The following is a 9131-nucleotide window of genomic DNA, read 5'->3' on the forward strand; positions in this document are numbered from 1 at the left end:
AAACTTATGGGGAATACCTAAAGCAATACATGTAGCTAAATTTATATCTGTAAATGCCTATGTTGAAAAAGAAGAAAGATCTCAAATCAGCTGTCTAAACTCTCACTTTAAGACACTTGAAAAAAGTAATGAAACCTAAAGCAAGCAGAAGAAGGAAATAATAAAGATTAGAGTGGAAATAATAAAATGGAGAACAGAGAAAGCAATAACGAAAATCAGTGAAACCAAAAGCTGGTTCTTTGGAAAGACACCCCCGAAAAATGAACCTTTAGCTACACTGACCAAGAAAAAAGAAGAATCAAGCGGGGGTTGGGGGGGGGTATAGCTCAAGTGGCAGAGCACATGCTTAGCTGGGTTCAATCTCTGGTATCTTCTCTAAAAAGAAATAAAATAAATAAACCTAATTACCTCCCCCCACAGAAAAAAAAAAAAGAAAGAAAAAAGAAGAATCAAATTACTGGAATCAGAAACAAAAGAAAGGAAATCGTATCAGAAAGAATGAAGGGAATCAAAAAGTTATAAATAGATGTGTAAACATAAGAGCTATCATTATTTTTTATTTCTTAATTCCATCAAAAGACAAATGATTGTTTCAGGTAAAAATTATCACATTGTATCATGGGGTTTACAACATATTCAGATGTGAAATGTATGACAATGGTACAAAGATGGGGGTGTGAACGGGATTCTGCTACTCAAAGTTCTTAAAGTTTGCACAAAGTTGTTTGATACTGAGTCTAAGTAGATGGTGATAAAGGTTGATTGATAAGGTTGTTGTACTGGAATCATCATCCCATAAAAGAAAAATGACTACATAAATAAGAGTTAACTGTCATACACTGTAGAAGCAATGAGTGAAGTAACTGGTGTAGATGCCAATTCTTCCATCTCTGGCTGTATGACCTTGGGTTTATCACTTAATCACTCTGAATCTCATGGGGAGAATACAAACACTTAACCCAGAAGGATGTCATGATGATAAAATCACATAATACACAAAGGTTACTGGTACCAGTTGCTCAATAAGTACTTATTGTGGGAATGTAAATTGGTGCAGCCACTGTGGAGGGGCCTTAAAAAAGCTAAAAGTAGAGTTACCTACCATATGATGCAGCAATTCCACTCTTAGGCATACATCCAAGAAAGATGAAAACTCTAATTTGAAAAGATACATGCACCCCAGTGCTCATGGCAGCACTATTTACAATAGCCAAGACATGGAAGCAACCTAAGTGTCAATCGACAGGTGAACTGATAGAGAAGATGTGATACACACACACACACACACACTCTCTCTCACACAATGGAATATTACCCAGCCATAAAAAGGATGAAATAATGCCATTTCCCTCAAACATGGATGGACCTAGAGATGTTCAAACTAAATTAAGTCAGACAAAGAAAGACAAATATATGATATCACTCATATGTTGAATCTAAAAATGATACAAATGAATTTATTTACAAAACAGAATCGTCTGTTTCTATAGCACAGCTATAAAAAATAAAATTATGGTTACCGGGGGGAAAGTTGGAGAGGTTTAAATTAGGAGTTTGGGATTAACAGATACATGCTATTATATATAAAATAGATACACAAGGACCTACTGTATAGCACAATGGAATATATATATATAGAATATATATATATATAGAAGAATATTCTATATATATATATATTTCTGAATCACTTTGCTGTACACCTGAAACTAACACACTGTAAATCAACTATATTTCACTTAAAAAATAAAAATGTTTCAATTGCTTGTTGAATTAATTAATTACCTAATTAACACATATAAAAAGTTTGATACACTGGCCCCCCAAATATCTAATAAATATTAGCTACGATTATTTTTATTAACAATTCACACTTAATGGCTTGTAGTACCTTGGTCAAGACACCAGGTGGCATGAGATAATAAAAATTGTCACCTTATAATGAATGCTCTTCAGAATACAATTTTACAATGATTTGCACACTACATTTGTTCATGAAAGGTAGAGATTCAGATTTCCTAAGTCAACATACAAGTTTCATTTGTAATTACTTAATTAAACAGAATATGAAAACGAATATATGTATACAAAAATAAATGATTCTTAAAAAAACACATACAAATTTCAAAATGCCTTTGTTAGTTCATCTTCTGGCAACAATTTCACTTCAACATTTCTGAGTATCTGCCCTTGCCTCTGCCCAGTAATAACAAGCCAAGCCCAAACATCACAGGCGTTATTTTACTTTATCCTCAACTCTCCTTGAGGGTAGGTATTAACTCTACAGAGGAGAAAACTGAAACTGGGGCAAAAATGGGATTCAAAGTGTAGTTTACCTAAAAATTAAGTATGGGCTAGTCAAAATGCCTCACCTGTACAGTAACCCTGGGAGTTATATACCTCACATTATAATTTAACTGTCTTTCATATTTACTTCTAAGTCTTTCATGTCTTCACCAACAGAAATTAACACCACCCCACAGAAACAACTCTGGGATGTTCATGAGACTGCGTTTCTTGTCCCACAAGCGGACAGTTAACCTGGACAATGATTATTTCATTAAAGGCACAAGTATGTGTGGCCAGTGGGTGTTCTCAAGATGATACTTTGTGTGGGTCTGTGTGTGTTGGGGGGGCATCCTTAATTGAACTTGTACACATTTAAAGAAAATAATAATTTTAAATGTTCGGTGTTAAAAAGAAAAAGAAATGGATTCAAACCAAGGCTTTGACAGAAATGCTTTTAAAATTTATCTTACTTGCTCTTCCATAGGTCCTTCACTTCTCTAAAGAAGTGTGAATAAAGAAGTAACTAAAGTAACTCTTTTTCAAGCAAAATAAAAGAAGCAACCTCCAAGTTTGTTATGCTTTATAAGCTTGCATATAGAAGTACAGTATTAAATGTAACAGGCATACTGTGAAGAATTTTTCATTGAAAGTTATTAATAATGCAAAATAGTTATATAATACTCTTATGTAAGAGTCTTAAAATAACTTCGTGGTTTACAAAAACAGTACTATATAGTGGACAGGCATCACAATTTTCCATTTATAACTGAAAGAACACAGCACATCTGGGGATAAGTCATTTAATCAAAGTCACTACCTCCAAACCCATCTTGAAATCAATTTTAGAGTACACATATGCTTGGCTCCCCAGACCAAAGAAAGTAATATTTATTTACTCATTCTTTCAACAAATATTTACTGAATACCGTTTCTTCTTGTTCAGATGATGCTGTAACCTAACTGTGTGGTTCCAGAACAGTCACCAGTGTCTGTCATCCCGTGGAAGAAGCATTCCCAGACCTTAATAAGGTCCTGTCCTGGGGCCATGGAATGGGAGGACAGGGATATGGGACAGTTACTGCTAATTCCTTCTTCGGATGTGGTTCACCAACCAACATCAACCTCCTCTCCAATTTTAAAAACCTCTGTGCAGAAATGTCCATTCTTTGGAAATATGTGTAAGCTAGGACAGATAAAGAAAAGCCATTCCAGAGCCCATTCTGCAACCCAGCTACAGTATGTAACACAAACTAGCAAGAAATAACAAATTGAAAGGCTATGGCAGTGTTTCTCAGTGTGGTCCCTGACGACTGCATCATTATCAGCTAGAATGCAATTCAATATATGGAGTCCTAGGCTCTACTCCCAACCTACAGAGACAATAGTACCTCCTGGGTTAGTGTCTGGAAATCCACACTGCATTTTTAACAGGCTGGTTGGGTGACTGTGGTTAAAAAAAAATTTTTTTTTAAAGTTTGAAAATTAAATATTGGAGATTTCTTGTGGCCAAGAGAATCAAGGAGAGCTCTATGAAGGGAGTGTCAGCAGAGCAGGGCCTTGAATGTAGGGAAAGAACATTCCAGTTAGGAAAGCAGTAGCCTGAGCAGAGACAAAGCAGAGTGTAAGAACAGATGGGGCAAAGGATACATGACAGTCCTGAATAAGAAATAAAGTGGGAACGGTCCGTAGGTTCAGGTCAGAAGACTGTAAATGCCACGCGAGGGAGTGTGGCCTTCAGAGTTGGGGCGTGAGTTACAGCAAGAGCCCTGCTGAGAAGCAACAATGGCCTGATCCAGGTGTAATGAGGTCCCGTTACACCGGCCCAGTCCACTGGCGTCTTTTCACAATTCCCTTAAATAAACTCAAAGGAGGGCTTCCTTTTGTTCAAAAGAACCATAAAATATTAGAGAAAACAAAATACTATTGGGCGGAGGGCAACAACGGAGCAGCCATGAGAGCCGGGCCCAGTCACCAAACGTGAGTGACTGCCTCATGCTGTGCTGGTGCCGACCGGCCAGGCTCGCCTGTCTACCAGGGCCAGGTGACCTGTCCTTTCAGCTTCTTTCTCACTCACGGATGAACACTGGACTTCAGAAATGGTGATGGCTCCCCAGCGGAAATACGCTTATTGTACTGTGAGTGGCCTCCACACATTAGCCCAGCGCTACAGCCCCTCCCCACTCAGGCTGCCACCAAGGCAGGCCTGCTCGCCATTGTCAAGGTGCCAGCCAAAAGCATGCTCGAGGAGTTTGACGGCACTCGAGCCCGGTCTCTCCCTGAGGCCATCATGAACCCCCCAGAACCCTGTGCTACTGTGGCACCGAGCATTTTACCTCAACCCCAGGCCCAGGCTCTGGCCCACCAGCAGGCCCAGACCCTGGCCGACGCCCCTCCCCAGAGGCTGCGGCACCCTCAGGGTATCCCGCCACTCCAGGCGCCGTCCCACCCTCAGAGTTTCCAGCAGCCTCAGGGCCTGGGCCACCCTAAGCCCATGCCCAAACCCAGGGCCTGGGCCACCCTCAGGCCCTGTCTCACAGGGTCTCCAGCATCCCCCCACCCCCTTGCTGTATGGAGGCCGGAAGATGCCAGACTCAGATGCCCCCTTGAATGTGACCAGATCTACTTCAACCATCGCCCTTTCAATGGCGGCCACCCTGCAGCAGAGCCAGCCCCTGGACCTGAGCTGCATCGTGCAGCTGATCAACCAGGTTTGCCAGACGAGGGCAGGCATCAGCACTGCCTCCGTGTGTGAGGGCCAGTTGGCCGACCCCAGCCCCAGTAGTCACAGTCTGCTTATCAATGCAAACACTCAGGTGTCGACCCACAGCGTCCCCACACCAGTGCCTTATGTGTGGTCGGTCCCATGGAGCACACCCACACAGCCGCGTTGCCCACTGCAGGCCCTGTCAACCTGCCCACGGGCATCTCTCGAGCCCCTACTGGCTACCTAAAAACCTTAAGCCAGGTGCCTAGAACCAGCAACAGCTGGCCCCCCTACAACAGATATGCGGTGAGGCCAGTGGGACGCCGGCCCCTGGCCTGACAGGCAAGCACGCGGCAGGACGGGAGTTGGCAGGGCCTGGCTTTGTGGGCAAGGCCCCTGACTACCCGCAGGAACTCTGCCTGGCACAGTCCTTCCATCTGAAGCCACCCTGGAGAAGCCAACCCCATCCCCACTGTCAACGGCCTGGCAGCCCTACTGGCCTACCCCAATGGTCACTACTTCCAACCCCTGTGGAACAACGTTCTGGCCACTCCCAAGAGCAACAGCTCAGGGTCTCACGACCTCGCCGTGCGGTTCCACGGTGGACATCCTGCAGGCACACCCTTCGACTGTGCGGGGGCTGCTGGGGCCCACCACCGAGCAGTGGCCTGGGGCGGTCCAGTGGCAAGCCAGAACAGCTTGATGCAAACGGTGGATTACCTAAGTGGGGATGTTCAGCAGGCCTGCTTCCGAGAACAGAGCCTGGCCATGCTGAGCAAGGCCCACCGAGCCCCCGGCAACCGAGCCCTGATCCTGTAGATAGTCAGAGTCTTCACATTCAGCACCCGGGGTATAGAGAGGTAGCTCCGGTGCCCTCCCCGAGCTCCACGTCATACATCACCCTCCTAGGTTTAGTCTCACTTTTGTGTAATTGGATAGTTTCAAAGTTTCACTGCTCCAATGTGATCATTCTTAGATGTTGAAGGAAGGGAATTTGGTGGGATCTAATTGAGGACAGAGGGGGACCCTCTGTGCCCTCATCCTCCTTTCTACCAGCCCCAGCAACTTGCGGGTTTATGTTGGAACCTAATCCCAACCCCAGACTTTTCTCTCTGATGGCCCGCATATCAGTCAAGCCCCCCTACCCCGGCCGTTTTCCACCAGCCTCTCTTGTTTCCTGGCTGTTCCCCTTAGGACTGAGGTGTGCGCCAAGGGAAGGGCCCCAGGTGAGGTAGCTGTAGGTGCCCACTAGGCCTCTCCCTGTCTGTCTGTCTGTCTCCCTTTCTTTTGGGGACTAAGAAGCCAGACTTCCCAAGTGCTCTGGAAGCTAATTTCTTATTTACCCAAAGACCTCAAGTCAAAACTGTCCTAGTCTGCAACTCCTCCCAGCCCCTCTCCTTTCCTCAAGGCTTTATTTTACAACTGCATGGATCCCAGAGCCACTGCACCTGTCCTCGCCACCCTTGAAGCACAATTGTCCTGGCCATAGCTTTGAGACAGGAGGGGGGAAAAAGCCTGTCTTGGCATTGATGTCTTGGTTCCTGACTCCCCTCCCAGCCCTAGAGAAATGCTGTGACCATCCAGCATGCCCGAGATCTTCCCCACTGTTGTCTTACCTGCTGCCCTCCTCCCCCAGCCTCCAAAAGAGCAAAACCAAACAACCAAAAAATCTTACTTGAGGAATTAGGTCGTAGATAAGGGATGATCACATTGGAGTTTGGAATTTTAAACAGTGAAAAAAATCTTAAATGCACTTGGTTCTCCATATACTGGCTAAGAATATTGTTGTACACTGTTGAACGTCCTGTTTCTGTATGAATGTAGTGTGGGTTTGAGTAGCGTTGTGTGTGATTGGCACTCCACAGGGGCAGTCACCCTCTAGTCACCTTTCACAGCCCCTCAGTTTAGTGAAGAAAGAAAGAAAGAAAGAAAGAAAGAAAGAAAGAAAGAAAGAAAGAAAGAAAGAAAGAAAGAAAGAAAGAAAGAAAGAAAGAAAGAAAGAAAGAAAGAAAGAAAGAAAGAAAGAAAGAAGGAAAGAAGGAAGGAAGGAAGGAAGGAAGGAAGGAAGGAAGGAAGGAAGGAAGGAAGGAAGGAAAGAAGGAAGGAAACACAAAGTCTTAAGCTCTTTGAATTTTCCCCTTACCCAATAAGCATGGTTCTAACAGCTGGAGATGGGCCTCTATGGGAAACAGCCCCTCCAGCTCCTGTCCTGTTCTCGACCCTCATCCACTCTGTGCTCAATCTGTCTCATTCCCCAGGGACAGTTAGTTGGCTAGAAATTTAAAACTTTTCTGTAACATTAAACTTAAATTATGTTTTGTTGTAATGTTTTGCACCCTTCTGTTCAGGATGCAAAGTTGGACTCTTTTTTGTTTTAACCACATGAGCCCTACCCTTTCCTCTTGTCTCTGAGGAATGTGAGCTGATGTTCTTAAGATTCGGGGGTTTGTTTACTATACTGTCCAGAAATTCTCTAGTGATCTGAAGCAATGTGACTGAAGACTAGTTTTTAAATTATGTGTTGGCAAGATGCCTTATATTTAAAAAGAGAAAAAAAGAAAAGGAAAGGAAAAAAAAAGCCTGATTGTGTTATGCCAAATGACAGCAACATGAAGTCCCAATTTATTGTTCCCAATTGTTTTCCTGCCATCTATGAACACTGGTACCTCCCTGTCCCTGAGCGCCCAGGAGCACCTGCGGCTTCTGGTGTGATGCCTTCTCCCAGTGTGTTGGCCACCATCTCACCCCGGGCCCCTTCCCTGTTCTGGCTTCTCTGAGTTAAACTGAAAGAACTCCACTGTCTCCCCTTCTCCCTTGGCTTTGTCTCCAAACCAGATTTTTTTTCTATAACTTTTTCCAATACCTCTCCCCAAAAAGTGAGCTGCCATTTTAGGAAATTGGACCAGACACCAACTTAGGGGGTTAAAATCAAACCTCAAACCCATCTCTTCCTACGTAGGGGTGCAAGTCTCTGAAGCACTCACTCCCACCCTTAGTCCGCATGGAAAATGTACTGTGACTCCTTGCCCCCACCCCCTGCTGCCCTCGTCTTTGCTGTGAGATGTTCCCTAGTTCACCCTGAGCCCCTCTCTCCCTCTGCCAACCAACTCCCAACCAACTAAGTGTCCAAGCCAGGCCTCCTATCCACACTACCTGCTTCCATCCCGCACTGCCCTAGAAAACACCTGGATTTCCCCCACTGTCCACATACCGTAACATTCATTCTCCACCTCCCTCATCTTCTCACCTGTGGTGGTTTATGGGTGTGATGGGGTTTTTAAGATTATCATAAGCCAGTAAAAAGAAAAAACTCAAAAAAAAAAAAAAAGACATTATTGAGTATGGTGGTTTTCAAACTAAGATCTGCAAAATCTGGTGGCATGGAAGAGGCCAGGAAAGGAGGGCTCTGTGTCTCCCCACTTTCTTAACCAGAAATTAACTTTGAGTTTGAAGAAAAAAGTGTCAGCTCCACTTTAGATGGTTGGCTGGTACAACTGTTCTAGACAGAAGTCTCTTTCTCCTTAGAGTTAAAAACAAAGTACCCACTAAATGTAAGTAAACAAAGAAACTCATTTGGGCAAAAATGGTGAGGTGGCAGAAAATCCAGCTCTTTTAGAAGTGGTTGAGCTAGATCAGTGGTATTAATGTTTTAAAATCATTTAAAACAATAAAAGTGCATAAAAGCACTTTCCATGGAAAATATTATATAGTTATAGTTGCAATTATATATATTTTTAAAATATATGTATAAAGCAGTTTACTTAAACTGAAGAATTTTAAGCTACTCTAGTTAAACAAGGCAAGAAGACTCAAACTGATAAGTGCTGACCTTAAGCTGGCGTTGGCTTCTCACAAGCAGTCACAGCGGATCAAGACGTCACATAGGGTCAGTTAAAAGAAGCAAGTCAACAGAAACAAACAAACGGGGGTTAGCCATGGTGACACTCCTCCTCATATCTAGCTGGCCCCTGCCCAGACATAACCACCCCTGAAACTGTCATCTTAAAGAAAGTAAGAAGTGACATTCTTTTCTCTAGCCTCTTCCCAGCACTCATCTTTCTAGACTGAAGTGGAACATTTGGTACTATTGACCAACCATTTTTCCTTCTCTACTCTGCCATTTCTGTTTGCCCTACCA

General features: G+C 43.7%; 1 pseudogene; it reads left to right on the top strand.

Moving 5' to 3' along the window:
* Window positions 1-4053: 4053 nt before the first annotated feature.
* On the top strand, window positions 4054-5976 carry LOC105083127 (protein FAM222B-like; annotated as a pseudogene).
* Window positions 5977-9131: the final 3155 nt, after the last annotated feature.

Source organism: Camelus bactrianus, chromosome 8 (genome assembly GCF_048773025.1).
Source record: "Camelus bactrianus isolate YW-2024 breed Bactrian camel chromosome 8, ASM4877302v1, whole genome shotgun sequence".
Lineage (NCBI taxonomy): Eukaryota > Metazoa > Chordata > Mammalia > Artiodactyla > Camelidae > Camelus > Camelus bactrianus.